The 18411-nt window shown below is 48.8% G+C and overlaps 1 protein-coding gene and 1 long non-coding RNA gene across 4 annotated transcripts in view; one reads left to right on the forward strand and one right to left on the reverse strand.

Annotated features, from left to right (window-relative positions):
* LARP4B (La ribonucleoprotein 4B) overlaps positions 1–4311 on the reverse strand; it is a 124442-nt gene extending 120131 nt beyond the window's left edge. For 2 of the 3 annotated variants that reach the window (XM_019035006.4, XM_019035004.4), the window contains exon 1: positions 4033–4311. The gene's annotated coding sequence lies outside the window, so the exon portion shown is untranslated. The remainder of the gene's footprint in view (positions 1–4032) is intronic. The other variant, XM_063709836.1, reaches the window with a different exon arrangement.
* Positions 4312–4339: 28 nt separating this feature from the next.
* LOC129525024 (uncharacterized) lies at positions 4340–15392 on the forward strand. Its single transcript, XR_010135139.1, has 4 exons — positions 4340–5582; positions 7298–7678; positions 14672–14724; positions 14958–15392. It is a non-coding gene; the product is annotated as an uncharacterized lncRNA (long non-coding RNA).
* The last annotated feature ends 3019 nt before the right edge of the window (positions 15393–18411 follow it).

Below are 18411 nucleotides of genomic sequence, written 5' to 3' on the forward strand. Positions count from 1 at the left end.
ACGTTAGGGGAAAAAACTTTCAAGTTGGAATTTATCTCCCTTCTTTTGAGAACCTAGCAGTTTTCTACCTTACAATTCCATGTTCTAAAAAAGGAATTCATTTTCCAATCAAAATAACTCTAGAAGTAGAGTAGTTACAAAGATATCAACAAGCATAAGAGCAAAAAGTTTAAACTGAACTAAACTCAGACCTGATGAGGTTAACTCTCTGAGTGCCTCATTTACTTCGTACTCTAAAATAAGCTTTTACAGAAAAAGGAGAACTCTTCACATCAATAAAGTTCTACAAAAGAGCATAAGCAAGGAAACCCTTACAGCAGTGTCTGTTTTTAACAAGGTATTTTCCAAAAACATGACTTCAGTGTTCATATCTTCTCCCCATTGGAAAAAGGTTGTTTCGAAAATTTTGTAGAAGAAATTACAAGAATATACTCCAAGATTTTTGTGCAATTTATCAATCTGAAAAGAATATCCCTAAATCTGACAGAATCTATAAGAGTACTGTATGCATGATAAAAGCATATTTAAAACTTGTACCTTTGGCCGGGTACGCCGTGGCTCACGCCTGCAATCCCAGCACTTTGGGAGGCCGAGGCGGGCGAATCACCTGAGGTCAGGAGTTCAAGACCAGCCTGGCCAACATGGTGAAATCCCATCTCTACTAAAAATACACAAAAAAAAAAAATTAGCCAGGCGTGGTGGAGCGCACCTGTAATCCCAGCTACTCAGGAGGCTGAGGCAGGAGAATCACCTGAACCCGAGAGGCGGAGGTTGCAGTGAGCCAAGAACGCACCATTGCACTCCAGCTTGGGCAACAAGAGTGAAACTCCGCCTCAGGAAAGAAAAAAAAAAAACTTGTACCTTTAACACTAGGATAAAAACAAATGAAATCGATTGATGGTAACACATCTATATAGCTTTTTTACAACTTCGAGAGGCCCTAACATAGACAACACGTTACTAAAATTGGAAGACCTAGATTATAATCCTAGCTATCACTATTTTGACGGAAAATATGAATTTTAACATGACAATGAAATGACAGTGAAAGGAGTTTGTCAGCCACTCCTTGGCTGGTAACATCTACCATAGCCTATCACTACAAAAACTTGCAAATCTATGTAGAGTAGCTGCAGCTACCTGAAGGCACTGTTCATTGTAAACACCATTAACAATTTGATGTCCCAATTTGCATGTTTTGGGGGTGGGGGGAGACAAGGTCTCACTGTTGTCCAGGATGGAGTGCAGTGGCAGGATCATGGCTCACTGCAGCCTCAACCTCCCAAGCTCAAGCGATCCTCCCACTTCAGCTTCTCCAACAGCTGGACTACAGGTGTGAGCTACCATGCCTGGCTAATTTTTTGATTTTTTGGTAGAGATGAGGTCTCTCTATGTTGGCCAGGCTGGTGAACTCCTGGGCTCCTAAACTCACCTAGGCCTCCCAAAGTGCTGGGATTACAGGAATGAGCCACCTCACCCAGCCTGCACGTATTTTAGAACTACATTTTAAGATAATGTGAAGACTGCTTCATAAAAACAGCTTAAATATATACTTGTCAAAACTTGTGCTTACTTATGGAAATTGCATTAAATTCAATAAATTCTTTAAATCTCACTTTTAAAAATGGCAATCTTCCCGAACATTAAACCAAATTACATTTCTCCCTGAATTTGCTGCCACTTAATTTCAGCTACTCTTCTACAGAATAGTACCCATGTTATCTTTTTTTCTGTCTGGTTCCTACTCAAAAATAGTGGAACTGCTTTCTCCAAATATGCATTCTGTGCTCAGAAGCTGTTTTCTCTGCCCAGATACATGTGTAAACAAGCCAAAAAAAACAAAAAAACAAAAACAAAAACAAAACTTTCTGCTAATAGATTGACAGCTACAAGGTAGAATATTTTAAAAATTCAGTAAGCTGGGCGCGGTGGCTCACTCCTGTAATCCCAACACTTTGAGAGGCCGAGGCAGGTGGATCACTTGAGGCCAGGAGTTCGAGACCAGCCTGGGCAACATGCTGAAACCCCGTCTCTACTAAAAATACAAAAATTAGCCAGGTGTGGTGGCACGTGCCTGTAATCCCAGCTACTCGGGGGGCTGAGGCAGGAGAATAACTTGAAGACCTAGGAGGTGGAGGTTGCAGTGAGTTGAGACCGTGTCACTGCACTCCATCCTGGGTGACAGAACAAGACTCCAACTCGGGGGGGAAGAAAAAATCAGTAATAGTAAAAATACCAAAACCAGACAACATTTCCATGTTTGTGTTACAACAGTCCTAAGAAATCATCATCCCCCTGTTACAATTGAGAAAATGTAGGCAACACGAGGGAAACTTCTAATGAATAAGCCATGCCTTTGTTTCATATAAATAAGTCAACTCAACTCACATTAACTTTTCAAAATACCGGATAAAATTTATTTCTAACCAATGCAAGTTTCAAAGATAAGTACACAAATTAAATTTATGATTAAATAATAAGCTTGTTAATCTGATGCCTTTCGGAACGCATTTCACTTAGCAAACCTCAATTAAGCTATTTCTTACATGGTTTGATTACAAAACTGCCTTTCAGCATATTAAATACAAGGAGAAAAAACTGAAAAGCCACAACCATTTCAACTTCTGTAAATTACCCTGACTGTAATGAGGGGCGCCAGGCAGGTTGGGGAAGTATGGAAATTGCACACTGCACACACCACCTGACCACCAAGAAAAAACAGGACACCACTCTTCCCCACTGTGGTCTTCACAAACTACAACTTAGCACCTATTTCAAGTGCATTTAAATATTCAAACAACTGAAACTAAGAGAAAAAAACTTTCGAAAGGGAAAATAACTTCTCTGTCCCCTTCAATGTTCACCTTGGAGTTGCTCTTACCTCTAGAAAAAGGCCTCACGCATACTGTTTATACTTACAAACTCCACTGCCCTGTCAAGGAAAACCTTCCTGTTTTCTCAGTTATCCAAAACTTCAAACTTCCAATTTACTATTAAGACAAGTTATTGGGCATCCACTTAGAGAATCTCAAACGAAAGCCAAATAGGAGGTAGTTTTCTACAGTTAGCTTTCTCAAGTTTCATCTCAGCCAAGTTTTAAGAACGTTTTACGTAAAAATAAGGGGAAAAGCAAAATTACATTCGCATGAAGTTTCGACGCACAACGGCACTGAGACGGAAAGACTCTTCACGTTCCCAAGCGCACCCTGAGAGGCAGGTGCAGCAGCTTTCCGATGGCTCCTCTGCCGCCCGTGTATCCCAGCCCCAAGACCAACACAGGCAATCTTCACATCTGACTTTATTTTTTTAACTCCTTCAGATCCACCTCTGCTCAAGTCTATCAACAGGAAAACAGGAGCGTTCCAAACACACACCGAGCAACAGGATCCCAACTTCCTGGTTCTAAAGGAATGCGATGCCCTGATGACCCGTCCCGCCCCGCACCCGCACGGCCGCCTATCCGGGCTCCGGCGGGACCGAGGGGCGAGTGGCAAGGCTGGCGCCGCACTGCGGGTGCCGGCGCCCGCCCGGCCTGGGGGCGCTCGCGGCCCGCGACCCCGGCCCCGCCCAGGCCCTGCCCGACCCCCGTCCTCGCCGGCCTTCGCCCAACCCCGGCCTCCCGACCCTGACCCCGGCCCGGTCTTCCGGGCACCCAGCTCCGTCGACTCCCGCCTCGCCTCAACGGGTCCTCCTCAGCCCCGGCCCCGGCCTTCCCCTGCCCCGGCCCCGGCCCTCCTCAGCCCCAGTTTTCCCCTGCCCCGGCCCCGGTCCTCCTCAGCCCCGGCTTTTTCCTGGCCCTGGCCCCGGTCCTCCTCAGCCCTGGCCCTTCCCGTGCCCTAGCCCCGGTCCTCCTCAACCCGGCCCCGGCCTTCCCCTGCCCCTGCCCCGGCCCCGGCCCCGGCCCCGGCCCAGGCCCGGCCCTGCCCGCCGCGGCCGCGTCCTCCGGGAAGATGGCGGCGCAGTGACAGGCGGCGCGGCGCGGGTCCGAGCTGGGCCGGGAGGGACCGCCCGCCGCGGCCCAGGGTGCCTCACCTGTCAGCGCCGCCGCCCCGCCCGACCGGCCGCCCGCGGGCTCCTCGCCTCAGCCCCGGGGCCCGGCGGCCGCGCCACACGCGGGGACGGCGAGGAGAGAGACGGCAGGGAGAGGCGGCGCGGCCGGGCCGGGCCGGGCCGGAGGTAGGGGAGAGGGCGGGCGCGAGCTGGCGGCGGCGGCGGCGGCGGATTCTTCCCCTTTCGGGCCCGAAAATGTCTCAACCCCGGGACTCCAGAGCCCCAACGCTCCTTCCCGTTCGCATGAGAACACACAGCTCCCACTTCCGGGGCCCCGCGGAAGTCCCGCCCCCGCGCGGACCCGCGCCCAGCGCCCTGAACTCGCGCACTCACCCGCCGGTCCCGCGGACTGGCGCTCAGCCCCGGGAGAGCCTCACGTCATGGTGTTGCGGCGCGCTGATTGGGCGCACCCGACGCTCGGCCCGCCCCGCCGCCTTCTTGGCCTCTCCGCGCGTACACCCTGCTCGCGGCCTTGCGATTGGCGCGTGCGCGCACATCGCCCCGCCCCGCGCACGCCGCACGTCCGCCCCGCCCGCCGTCCCCGGCGCGACCAGAGCGCCTGACGCTGGGGGGCCGTGTGGGCCCTGACTTCCGGAGGGCTGGGCCCTGGTCCTCCGCTACCGCGTGCGCCCCTTAAAGACCCCTGCCCGCCGCCCAGGACGGATGGCGACCCCGGCCCTAGCCTGTCCCCAGACCCTGGACCAAGGCCCCGGCCCTGCCCCGAACCCCTCATCCCATCCCCGGGACCCAAGCCCCGGCCCTGGCCACCCAGGACACGCCCTGGCCCTTCCCCGAACTCCCACCCCACAGCTGGGATCAAGGTCCCGGCCCTGCCCCGAACACCCCACCCCACACCCAGGACCCAGGCCCCGGCCCTGCCCCGAACTCCCACCCCACACCTGGGACCAAGGTCCCAGCCCTACCCCGAATGCCACACCCCACACCCAGGACACAGGCCCCGGCCCTGCCCCGAACTCCCACCCCACACCTGGGATCAAGGTCCGGGCCCTGCCCGGAACTCCCCACCCGACACCCGGGACCCAGGCCCCGGCCCTGCCCCAAACTCCCACCCCACACCCGGGACCAAGGCCCCGGCACTGCCCCGAACGCCCCACCAGGGACCCAGGCCCCAGCCCTGTCCCGAACTCCCGCCCCACACCTGAGACGAAGGTCCCGGCCCCGAAGTCCCAACCCCACACCCAGGACCCAGGCCCCGGCCCTGCCCTGAACTCCCCACCCTACACACGTAACCAAGGCCCCGGCCCTGCCCCGAACCCCCTCCCCACACCCCTAACCAAGGCCTCGGTTCAGCCCCGGAATCCCCAACTCCACACCTGGGATCAAGGCCCCGGCCCCACGTTTCCTAGAGGCGCTGGGTTCGGGCCCACGTTGCAACGAGTCAGATGCTCTTGGTAGCTCAGGGAGGCGTTCACACTCCTGCCGTTTCCGTGAGGATGGTGACGACTCCGAACTATAGCAGCATACTCTACCTACCCTTGATCAGTTTATGGAAGAAAAGGAAACCAAACAAAGTATGTTGCGTTTCCCTTAAGCTTGCTGCCTGATTTTCTGGTTTCTGCTCTGATTGGCTACATATACACGTATTATCAATTAGGTTTGTTCCCCCATTAAAACGGCTTTTCAGGGATACCATATTCATGGTTAACCGTGTACCTGTGCTTACGACTGCTTTTTTAATTTTGTTTTTTGATACAGGGTCTTGCTCTATGCAGGTCTGCACTCTCAGCTCAGAGTGCTGTCCTGGGCCCCCAAAATCTGGGATTAGAGATGGGAGCCGGTGTACCCAGCCTGTGCTTATAATTTTTCGTACTCAGCGTTCAAATGCTGACAATTCTACATTTTGGAAGAAAGCCTCTCCGGCTTCCCATAGTGGGTAGACTGTTAACATCAAGGTTGGGTGCCTTCTTTATGAAACCTTGTTGCATCCTAGCTTTAAGGGAATTTGCAAGTTAAATAATTATATTCATAGTAATGTTTTTAAAGAACATTTAACGACATAAGACAGATTTCCTTTAATATTAAAAGCATGTACATATTTCAGAAAACTTGCTTACCTGGACAACCTGCCCTGCCCAGTAGGCCATAGTGTCCTTGCTTAGGTGCCTGGTTCCTTTACCTCCACGGATAACCTACAGGAGCTTACTCTTGGTTCATAACATTGCTAGGGCCATTGATGTGGTATAAGTCTAGGAATTCTGCCCCAAAATTGGTAGGTTAAACTTTTTTTTTTTTTTTTTGAGACTGACTCTCCCTCTGTCACCCCGGCTGGAGTGCCGTGGCATAATCTTGGCTCACTGCAACCTTAGTCTCCCGGGTTCAAGTGATTCTCCTGCCTCAGCCTCTGGAGTAGCTGGGACTACAGCCGCATGCCACCACGCCCAGCTAATTTTTTGTATTTTTAGTAGAGATGGGGTTTCACCGTGTTAGCCAGAATGGTCTTGATCTCCTGACCTCGTGATCCGCCTGCCTCAGCCTCCCTAAGTGCTGGGATTACAGGCGTGAGCCACCGTTCCCGGCTGGTAGGTTAAACTTCAATCTTTTTTGTGTATGTCTACATTCCAGCAGACATCTATGTCTTACCTATTACAAAAGAAAGTAATGGGATGGGTTCAGTGGCTCATGCCTGTAATCCCAGCACTTTAGGAGGCCAAGGCAGGCAGATCGCCCAAGGCCAAGAGTTCAAGACCAGTCTGGGCAATATGTCAAAGCCCCATTTCTTTAAAAAATTATACAAAAGTAGCCGGGCATGTGGTGCATGGCTGTGGTTCCAGCTACTCAGGAGGCTGAGATGGGAGGATTGCTTGAGGTTGAGGCTGCAGTGAGCTGTGATTGTGCCACCACATTCCAGCCTGGGTGACAGAGTGAGACCCTGTCTCAAAAAAAGAAAAAGAAAAAAACTAAAACTAAAACTAAAAGAATTCCATCTGTTCTTTCCCTTCGTATTGTGTAATCCTTTCCAACAATCAGAACTGGGCTTTTTGTTCCCTCATGATCTTCTTTTTTTCAAACCTGTGTTTCAGAAGAAATATCCATTTTCACCTTGAGATGTGAGGTTATAACATGAAATACATTTTCATGGCATTTCTCCTTAGACAAGATCAGTTTTTTAAAACTTTAGTATAAATTTCTCAAACCATGATCAGATACTCCCTCATTTCCCATGTCAAGTGGTTACAAATTCTGTCAATCCTACCTAAAAACTCTTTCCTTCTCCCCCTCCCCCCAGTGGTTTTGCTGTTGTTACTGCTCACCTGGTTTGATTCAGTGGCGTCGCGGTTGGTCTCTGCTACAGTCCATTACTCACAGTGCCAGCACACGTTTCCTTAAAAAGCCTCATCACCATCCTCCTGCAATGTGACCTTCACCGGCTCCCTGTTGCCTGCCCAGGAGGATAAAGTCCAAGTTCTTCTGTGGAAAGAAGACCCTTCACACGCTAGTCCCAGCCTGTCTTCAGCCCAGCCCCCTATGTTTCCTTTCCTGCCTTATCCTAAGACATCCTTACCTTCCAATCACACTCACTTTCCGAGCATTTTTGAAGGTATTGAGGGAGTTGAGTCTACACTTGAATAAAATACAGACTTTACACTCCAGACTGCACAGTTGACAGGTAAGTCCACAGTTCATAGTGTGGACAGTCCTATATAAAGAAATGGAGAGGTGCCCCAGCTCCAGACGCTGCACTGCTCTGGAAGTCGAGGGCGGCATTCTTTTGGAGCCTGAGCACTTAGGTCCTAATGGATGTGAGTCCCCTGGCCTCAAATGTGCTTCCTGTACTTGGATGTCTCCTTCTGGCGGAATCTCGCTTATTTTTCAAGTTACAACCCAAATGTCAACCACTGAAGTGTTTTAGACAGTTGATTTTCCTTCTGGGCCCTATTATTAGCACTTGTTTGTAGCTCTGTTGAGCTACATCACATCATACAATTTTCAGCTGACACTACTGTCATCCCAAAGAAATGGTCAGGCCTCAAGGGCAGAGGCAGCGAGGGCAGTGATCTTGGGACAAAGTCTCTCCCAAACAGATACAGCAATGTGTATTTCTCTAGCAGAGGCCTACATTTCAACTGGTGTCTGAGAACATTCTTTTCTTTTTCTTTTTTCTTTTCTTTTCTTTTTTTTTTTTTTTTTTGAGTCTCCCTCTGTCTCCCAGGTTGGAGTGCAGTGGCACAATCTTGGCTCACTGCAACCTGCACCTACCGAGTTCAAGTGATTCTCCTGCCTCAGCCTCCCGAGTAGCTGGGATTACAGGGATGCACCATGATGCCCAGCTAATTTTTGTTGTTTTTTTTGTTTGTTTGTTTTTTGTTTTTAGTAGAGTCAGGGTTTCACCATGTTGGTCAGGCTGGTCTCCAACTCCTGACCTCAAGTAATCTACCTGCCTCGGCCTCCCAAAAATGCTGGGATTACAGGTGAACATTCTTTTATTTTATCCCCAAGCATTTTCTGTGAAAAAATAAACACTACTTCTCCACAGTGTAGCCGCACTGCTCAAAAATTTATTTTTGATGATTTAGGACTATTCCTTTGACCATTGATTAAACAAATATTCACTGAGTACCTACTCGGTCTCAGGGACTGCTAATGTTGCAGAGACCAGGGGAGCATCACAGATGAGAAGCAGGTAACCAGGGATGGAGGGTGAGGATGAGGGATGGAGGGTGAGGTGAGGCTGTGTAGAGTGTTTGGGTGGCTCACAAGCGGGGTCCAAGCCAACTTAAGAAGGAACCAGAAAACGATGACTAAGCCAGGGCCAGAGACAAACCATCCACGAGAAGGACACAGGTGGAAAGAAGGAGGCAGTGAGTCACGATTTACTATGAGGCAGGCCAGACGCAGTAGCTCAAACCTATAATCCCAGCATGTTGGGAGGCCGAGGCGGGCGGATCATCTGATGTCAGGAGTTCGAGACCAGCCTGGCCAACATGGTGAAACCCCTGTCTCTAGTAAAAATACAAAAAAATTAGCTGGGTGTGGTGGCGGTCGCCTGTAGTCCCAGCTACTCGTGAGGCTGAGGCAGGAGAATTGCTTAAACCCAGGAGGCTGAGGTTGCAGTGAGCGAGATCGTGCCATTGCACTCCAGTCTGGGCAACAAGAGTGAAACTGTCCCCCCCAAAAAAACAACAAAAAACCAGATTTACTATGAGGCAAGAAAGACCCTTAGAAGGTTTTGCTGTGGAGTATCTCCAGCCACAAAAGCCACTCCAGTAGAAACACAATAAGGAACTGGCCTAGGCAAATTAGGTGGAAGTATTAAAATGAAGAATGGTGGTAATACATTTGAATACTGTGAGTAAAAAAGAACGCATGAGCTTTTACAGATACTAAGAAATATACGTGAGTGGGTAAGTAAAAAATAGTAGCAATGAGGAAGGAAAAAAGAAAGCTCTTCTTTACAGTAAAATGCTGACTAATATATGAAGAAGAGATTTTTTTATTTTTATTTTTGGAGACAGGGTCTTGCTCTGTCACCCAGGCTGGAGTGCAGTGGCGCAATCCCAGCTCACTGCAGTCTCGACCTCCTGGGCTCTAGTGATCCTCCCGCCTCAGCTTCCCAAGTAGCTAGGACTACAGGCATGCACCACCATGCCCAGCTAATTTTTGCATTTTTTGTAGAGACGAGGTTTCATCGTGTTGCTCAGGCTGGTCTCGAACTCCTGGGCTGAAGCAATCCGCTTACTTCGACCTCCCAAAATGCTGGGATTACAGATGTGAGCCACCACACCTGGCCAGAATTATTTTAAAAATCACTATCTTGTAACCACCAGAATTCTGGCAGGAATCACAAATGAATGCTTAAATCATTGGGTGAAATTCTGTTGAGGATATAGATTATGTACACCACCTCAAAGCTTATTAATTGCTTATTGCTTATTAATTTCAAAGGGAAAGGAGTATTTTTACAGTGAACAAATATGTTAGACCCCATCTGAATCAAGTAATCAACGTTAGCATCACTAATAATGGCAGCCTGACCCCCCCTCCCCCACACCACTATGTGTCTGCCTCAGTTATATGGTATTCCGGCTAAAATTCACAAACTTATCATGAGGAACAATCAGACAAACTCGAAGGACATTCTGCAAATGGCCCATAATCTTTAAAAATGTCAAGGTCATAAAAGACAATGAACACTTGAGGAAGTTTTCCAAATTATAGGAGACTAAGGAGAGAAGTCAAGCACGACATGGGCAATCCTAGATTAGCTCCGAGGTCAGAGGAAACATTCGCTGTGATTAACATTACTGGATTTTATTTTATTTTATTTATTTTTATTTATTTATTTATTTTGAGACGGAGTCTTGCTCTGTCTCCCAGGCTGGAGTGCAGTGGCGTGATCTCGGCTCACTACAACCTCCACCTCCCGGGTTCAAGGGATTCTCGTGCCTCAGCCTCCTGAGTAGCTGGGACTACAGGCACACACCACCACACCTGGCTAACTTTTTGTATTTTTAGTAGACAGGGTTTCTTCATGTTGTCCAGGCTGGTCTCGAACTCCTGGACTCAAGTGAACTGCCTGCCTCAGCCTCCGAAATGCTGGGATTATAGGTGTGAGCCACTACGGCCGGTTTGGGATTTGAATATGGACTGTGTGTCAGTCTTCTAACCAAGGCTAAATTTCTTGAATTGGTTCTTTTTCTTTTTTTTTTTTTTGGAGACGGAGTCTCGCTCTGTCACCCAGGCTGGAGTGCAGTGGTGTGATTTGGGCTCACTACAAGCTCCGCCTCCCGGGTTCACGCCATTCTCCTGCCTCAGCCTCCCAAGTAGCTGGGACTACAGGTGCCCAGCACCACGCCCGGCTAATTTTTGTTGTATTTTTTAGTAAAGACAGGGTTTCACCATGTTAGCCAGGATAGGCTTGATCTCCTGCTCTTGTGATCCGCCCGCCTTGGCCTCCCAAAGTGCTGGGATTACAGGCGTGAACCACCACGCCCAGCCGAATTGGTTCATTGTTTTATGGCTGTGTAAGAGAATGTCTTTTATCTTAGGAGAGAGCAATGAATTATTTAGGGGTGGGGGGTTAAGATATCTGCAACTTTCTCTCAAAAAGTTTAGTGAAATATACACACACATATGAATGTGTGTGTCTGTATGTATATGTCTATATATACATCTCTCTCTCTCTCTCTCTCAGAGAACATGACAAAACCTTAATTGGTAAATCCAAGGGTAGGATATGTAAGTGGCTGCAATTTGTCTGTAAACTTGTAATTCTTCAAAATAGAGAGTTATCTTGTAGAGACACATTCTGCAGTTATTTATGAATGCCATGGGATTATGTTTAGGATTTTCTTCTAAATAATCTAAAGAGGAAGCAGTTGGTAGAGACACGTAAGAAATAATGGACAAGCTGGTGTGGTGAAAATTGTTGAAGCTGGGTGTGATGGATACAGGCAGGGTTCCTGACACTCTTCTCCCTGCTTTTGCATGTTTTAAATTCCCTATGGCAATAAAAACATAGTAATGAGATGAAGGATTTTAATTCGTCATAGACATTCCATGACAGCGTATGGCTCAAAAAGCAGTCAGAGAGGACTCCACCCTTCCTGGCTGTAGGAAAGAGCTCTGGGTCTCCCCACCTGGGAAGCCAGGGAGGCTGCAGTGGAGTTGAATGAAGGAGTCCCGCTCAGGCGAGGAGGGTGCAGGCTTGGTGGGAGGGGATGGCACAGGAGGGAGCAGCCAGGGACGAAGGAACCGCAAGGGTGAAGCCTGTTAGGAGGTTTAGGGTCTGCAGGAACATGGAATTTTGGAAAGACCCTCTCTAGGGGAGATGAGAAACTCTGCTGTGATGTATTTTATAACTCTCTAGGGCTACAGCCTTTGCAGAAGCCCACATTAAAGGCCTAGGCCTCCCTGAAACGGCTTCCTGAAGTTGGATGTGTGTTTCCTTTGAAACTAACACCACTCTGGCCTAAGATGTCTGGGACTGCAGCTTATATTCATGTGATTTCTTGCAGAAATCTGCTGGGGTGTTTAACCTACACAGCACCTGTCTGCACATAGGCATAAAATTATCTTCTAGGCCTGAGAAAAGGCTGCACTTGCACCTTGATGACTTGCCTGGCCTTAGCACTCATAAAGAAGAGGAATGAGTTGATGAGACATGAGATTTGGGAAAGACTCCCCAGTTGAGGACTGGATGTTTCAGGAAGAGGCAGAGAACCAGACTTCGTAAGCACCTGGAGAACTGGCAAAGTGGACATTGTTTTTAATCCAACATATATGGAGACTTGAGTTTTTATTTTTATTGTTTTTGAGACAGAGTCTTGCTCTGTCGCCCAGGCTAAAGTGCACAGTGGTGTGATCTCGGCTCACTGCAACCTCCACCTCCCGGGTTCAAGCGATTCTCCTGCCTCAGCCTCCTGAGTAGCTGGGATTACTGGCATGTGCCACCACGCCCGGCTAATTTTTTTTTTTTTTTTTTTTTTTTTGAGACGGAGTTTCACTCTTGTTGCCCAGGCTGGAGTGCAATGGTGCGATCTCGGCTCACCGCAACATCCACCTCCCGGGTTCAAGCAATTCTCCTGCCTCAGCCTCCCGAGTAGCTGGGATTACAGGCATGCACCACCACGCCCGGCTAATTTTGTATTTTTAGTAGGGACAGGGTTTCTCCATATTGGTCAGGCTGGTCTCAAACTCTTGACCTCAGGTAATCTGCCTGCCTCGGCCTCCCAAAGTGCTCGGATTACAGGCATGAGCCACCATGCGCGGACTTAATTTTTATATTTTTAGCAGAGATGAGGTTTCACCATGTTGGCCAGGCTGGTCTCAAACTCCTGACCTCAAGTGATCCTCCCACCTTGGCCTCCCAAAGTGCTGGGATTGCAGGCATGAGCCATCATGCCCAGCTAATTTTTGTATTTTTAGTAGAAACAGCGTTTTGCCATGTTAGCCAGGCTCGTCTTGGGCCAGGAACGTGGCGGGGGGAGGGGGCGCCTTCCCAGAGGAGGCCCCAGTGTCTGAAGTGGGCATGAAGAGCCCAGCAGCATTAGAGGAACAAGGACTGACAGGTTTCCCACAGTGGAAAGAAAGTTTTTGAAACAGAAAAATAGCACGGGCATTTGTGGGGTACATAAGAAAGAGACAAAATGGAACCATTTGGACCAGAAGGCATGACGGGAGAAGTGCGGGAGCCCAGGAGAGGTGTGAGCTAGTCTCATCCTGGGGTGGCCGGTCAATGCCAGACTGTGTCCAGGAGGCCACTGCGAGACTTTGAAAAGATGTTTCACATAGAAATTACTGCATGCAGGTGACAAGCAGAGGTTGACCTAAACACTGCAGAGAATGTTGGATGGAAAGTTGGGACTTAAAATCTTGATTTGGCAAAACCACAGACTCAGCTGGAGAGGCGAGTGTTGGCCAGGACATGGGACCCACTTCCTCTAAGACAGACAGGAGCTCAGAGCCCCGGACTTCAGTTTTGTGGACGAGGAGGTCAGGTTGTTTGCTGAAGATGAGGGTGGACCGATAGGGTGGAGAAACAATGGGGTCTGTAAAAATGCTTGAGGCAGGTGCTTGGAGGAGGACGGACATTTGCCAGTGTCCACTTGTGTCCACTTCATTGCCCACTCCCACCTGTGGGTGCTGGGGACTCAGCCTGCTCTTCCTCCTCTTCAGAGTCGTCACCTATTGTGTTCATGGAAGTCCTTCTCCAACCCCCATTTAAGACCAGCTAATCAGGGAGCATCCCGATTCCCCATGAGCTTACTTTGTTTTGTTTGTTTGTTTGTTTGTTTGTTTTGAGACAGAGTTTCACTCTTGTCGCCCAGGCTGGAGTGCAGTGGCATGATCTCGGCTCACTGCAACCTCTGCTCCTGGGTTCAAGCGATTCTCCTTCCTCAGCCTCCTGAGTAGCTGGGATTACAGGCGCCTGCCACCATGCCTGGCTAATTTTTGTATTTTTGGTAGAGATGGGGAGGGGGGGGGGGGGTCTCACCATGTTGGCCAGTCTAGTTTTGAACTCCTAACCTCAGGTGATCCGCCCGCCTCGGCCTCCCAAGTGCTGGGATTACAGGCGCGAGCCACTGCACCCGGCCTGATTTTGCTTTTTAAGCGATTGCAATTCCACCTGGTGCTCTGGTGATCTGGTGTTCCATGGCCTGTTTACCAGAAGAGCAGTGCTTTTGTTGTGCTATATTGTTATTTCAGTTATTTTTTTATTTTTTATTTTTTGTCTTTTTTTGTTTGTTTGTTTTGTTTTGTTTTGTTTGAGACAGGGCCTCAGCCTGTCACCTAGACTGGAGTGCAGTGGTGTGATCATAGCTCCCTGCAGCCTCTAACTTCTGGGCTCAAGCGATCCTCCCACCTCAGCCTCCTAAGTACCTGGGATTATAGGCTCAAACTAGCATGTATGGCTCAGTACATTTTTTTAAAAATCTGAATTATGTATATCTTGAAGTATACCTAGAGAAGTATACATTGGTTGAAATTTTGAGGTGAACAAATGTGCCACTGTTCAGAAACATTCTAATCACATTCTCCACTGTTCGAAATTCCCCAAGGTATCTATTTTTGCCTTAATTTATATTCCCTATGTTAAGAAGGGCATTTGAGCACATTTTCATGTTTGTTAGCTATTTCTATTTTTCCCTTGCCTGTTTAGATCTAGATTTATTACAAGAAGTCCATGATGGAGACAGCTCAGGAATGGAAGAGGTTAGAAATAATTCTGTCAAAGAATATGGGGGGTGTTGTAGGGAACCAGAAGATGAGGGCAGAGAAGGGATTGAAGCTGCCTGATTGCGTGACCTTCCCGATCCCTCACTGGTTCCAACACCAGATTCCATGTTCCTCCTCTCCCCCAAGTTTTCTCTCCGGAGTCAGATGCATTTCCCTAAAATAATTTATTTTAACCAGGATCTTCTTTTACGAATGTCCTATTTGCACAGACTCAAGCCCAAAGATGAGAAGAACCTCTGTCCTGGAAGTCGGTTCTCTGTCTAGTGGAACAGCCTCTGCAAAGTGTAGCACACGATGAGTTAATATATCTCACTTTTAGAAAGAAAGATACTGACATGCCACCGATGTGGTTTGGATGTGCGTCCCTCCACCCACAGTCCCATGCTAGAAGTGTCACTCATATTCAGCTTTGAATCAGTGGGGAACCCATACAGGGAGATCATAATAAATATGGAAAATTCTGATAATTTTGTGATTCCATGAGATAAGAAAAGAACTTCCCTCTCCTGGAAATCTCACTCTGAGGGGAGCCAGCTGACATGTCTTAGGCCTCCCTGCACCCCTGGGAGAGGCCCACATGGAGAGGAGCCCACAGCCAAGGAGGCCTTTTGGAAGTGAACCCTCCAGCCTCACTCCAGCTTTCAGATGATCACAGTCCAAGCTGACTTCTTTTTTTTTTTTTTTTTTTTGAGACAGAGTCTCACTCTGTCACCCAGGCTGGAGTGCAGTGGCATGGTCTCGGCTCACTGCAGCTTCTGCCTCCTGGGTTCAAGAGATTCTCCTGCCTTGGCTTCCCAAGTAGCTGGGATTACAGGCACACACCACCACCCCTGGCTGATTTTTGTAATTTTAGTAGAGACAGGGTTTCATCGTGTTGCCCAGGTTGGTCTTGAACTCCTGACCTCAGGTGATCTGCCTACCTCGGCCTTCCAAAGTGCTGGGATTACAGGCATGAGCCACCGCACCTGGCCTCACAAGTCCTTTCTGAAACCACAGATGGGCACTTTGCCTGCTGTGTGTTATTCTGGGACTTCAGCAGCCTCCCTCCTCCTGTCACCTCCATCTATCTGTGGGATGCACATGGAGCCTCTTCACAGGACAGCAAGCATTTGAACATAGCAGGAGGATGACCTGGGGCCAGGGTTTGTTTTGTTGTGTTTCATTTTGTCTTTTCGAGACAGGGCCTCACTCTGTCACCCAGGCGGGAGTGCAGTGGTGCGATCGTGGCTCATGGCAGCCTCAACCTCCTGGGCCCAGATGATCCTCCCACCTCATCTTTTTGAGGAGCTGAGACCACAGCCATGTGCCACCACATAGGGCCAGTTTTCAGCCTCCATTCTGAGTGGCTATGATTTCTGTTGAATTCTTTTTCCAAGAGGTGATTGGGTGAGCTAAGACTGACATTATAAAGTATTTTTAAAACAAGGTTGTGAAGGAAGCAGTGAGCGGCAAGGGTGATGGAGTGGAGGGAAGGTGCAGGGGGGCCCAGGTCAGGAGGGCCCGGGTCGGGAGGGCCCAGGGAGCGCAGCGGCATTTCTGGGGTAATTGTGTCCACTTCGCAGCTTTCTTGGTGGTGCCCACATAAGCTCCACAACATCAGAGCCGCTGCTTTATCCCCAGCACCTGATACAGGCACCATTGAAGCTCACTGCAGCCTCAGCAGGACGGGTGCCTTACAGCCCTACAGGGCTGCAGAAAATACGGAAGAACATGAATAGCATGATTCAAAAAGAAAAAGCGGTCTTACTAGTGCATAACAAAGGGAATTAGGAAGAAATGAACCAAAGACACATTGAATTTTGAGGTCAGACTTGTCTGTTTCTTTAGAATTCTCGGTAAAGTACTGAACATTGGCTGCATAAGTTATTTACACACTTGTCACGGTGTAGCCGAGGACTAAAACTTCAACATTCACCTGCTACCAACCTCCGAACAGTGGCTGTGTTTGTATCAAGTTACCTGAATGGTAGGTGGGGAAGTCCAAATATTCCTAGTAAGACAATTGCATTCAAGGCCTGGCTGGTGAGACCTGTTTCCTGGGAAGGTAGTTAGTTGGTTTTCACCACAGGGAGAACCTGGACATCTTCATTCAACATCATCAGCCTGGGATATGGCTCCCAGAAGAGGTTGGAGGAGGGATCTTGGAGCTGGCAGATTTGGGTTTGCATGTCAACCCCCAGCTCGCCCCTGCCCTGTCACCCCCAAGTTTCTGCTTCCCCATCTGCGTGGGGACAGACCTCACGTTGCAATGCTGCTGTAGGTATGAAGAAACAGCATAGCCTACGTGCCTGCCACTCAGCCAGCGCTGGGGAAACAGCACTCCTTTCCTGCCAGCGCCAGTGCTGGGGCAAACTCCGGCTGTGGGCATCTGCTGTCAGCCCCACGCGTGTCTGGGCGTTGCCCCCGCCCTGCCCTGGTGTCTGCCCGTGACTCACTTTTCCTGCTGCCTTCAGCTTTGAGTTCCTGTTTCCCATCTTGAAGTCCTGGCCCTAAGTTCCAGTTTCTGTTTCTGATGTTCTTTGATTTCTAATTAAATCCCGTCCCTAAATGGTTGGCTCAAGTCGGCGTCTAAAGGCGATTCTCTGACACTGTGAATCTCAGGAGTGCATTACTATCCAAGTCGTACTTAGAATTAGTGGCCAGTAAATTGCTGATAGTCTTTAACAAATGTTAGCAATTTGGAATTCAAGAAGTGTTTGTTGATACTTGTGTTTATGGATTTTAAAATGTTTCCAATTTTTTACGTATTACAAACAATATAAGCATAGATTGTAACCACGTTTATAATTCATATTTTATAGATGTATTTTTAAAAATAAAGACATTTTTAAGGCTGGGCATGGTGGCTCACCCCTGTAATCTCAGCACTTTGGGAGGTCAAGGCAGGTGGATCACTTGAGGTCAGGAGTTCGAGACCAGCCTGGCCAACATGGTGAAACCTCGTCTCTACTAAAAATACAAAAATTAGCTGGGCATTATGGTAGGCACCTGTAATCCCAGCTATTCAGGAGGCTGAGGCATGAGAATCACTTGAACCCAGGAGGCAGAGGTTGCAGTGAACGGAGATCACACCACTGCCCTCCAGCCTGGGTGACAGAATGAGACTCTGTCTCAAAAAAAAAAAAAAAAAGACATGGTCCAGGCATGGTGGCTCACACCTGTAATCCCAGCACACTTTGGGAGGCCAAGGCGGGTGGATCACAAGGTCAGGAGATTGAGACCATCCTGGCTAATATGGTGAAACCCCGTCTCTACTAAAAATACAAAAAAATTAGCCAGGCATGGTGGCGGGTGCCTGTAGTCCCAGCTACTCGGGAGGCTGAGGCAGGAGAATGGGGTGAACCCGGGAGGCAGAGCTTGCAGTGAGCCAGGATCACGCCACTGCACTCCAGCCTGGGCAACAGAGCGAGACTCCGTCTCAGAAAAAAAAAAAAAAAAAAAAAAAAGACATTTTAGCATTACTATGTGTTAGGAACTGAATGTATGTGTCCCTCCACAAATTCATGTTGATGCCTTAACCCCCACCATGGCTCTCTTTCGAATAAAGAAGTATTTATAGTTAGTTAAGTTCGTAAGGGTGGGGCCCTGATCCAATGAGGTTGTGTCCTTATAAGAAGAGACAGCAGAGCCCTCTGTCATGGGAAGACACTGCGAGAAGCTGCC

Source organism: Gorilla gorilla, chromosome 8 (genome assembly GCF_029281585.2).
Source record: "Gorilla gorilla gorilla isolate KB3781 chromosome 8, NHGRI_mGorGor1-v2.1_pri, whole genome shotgun sequence".
NCBI lineage: Eukaryota > Metazoa > Chordata > Mammalia > Primates > Hominidae > Gorilla > Gorilla gorilla.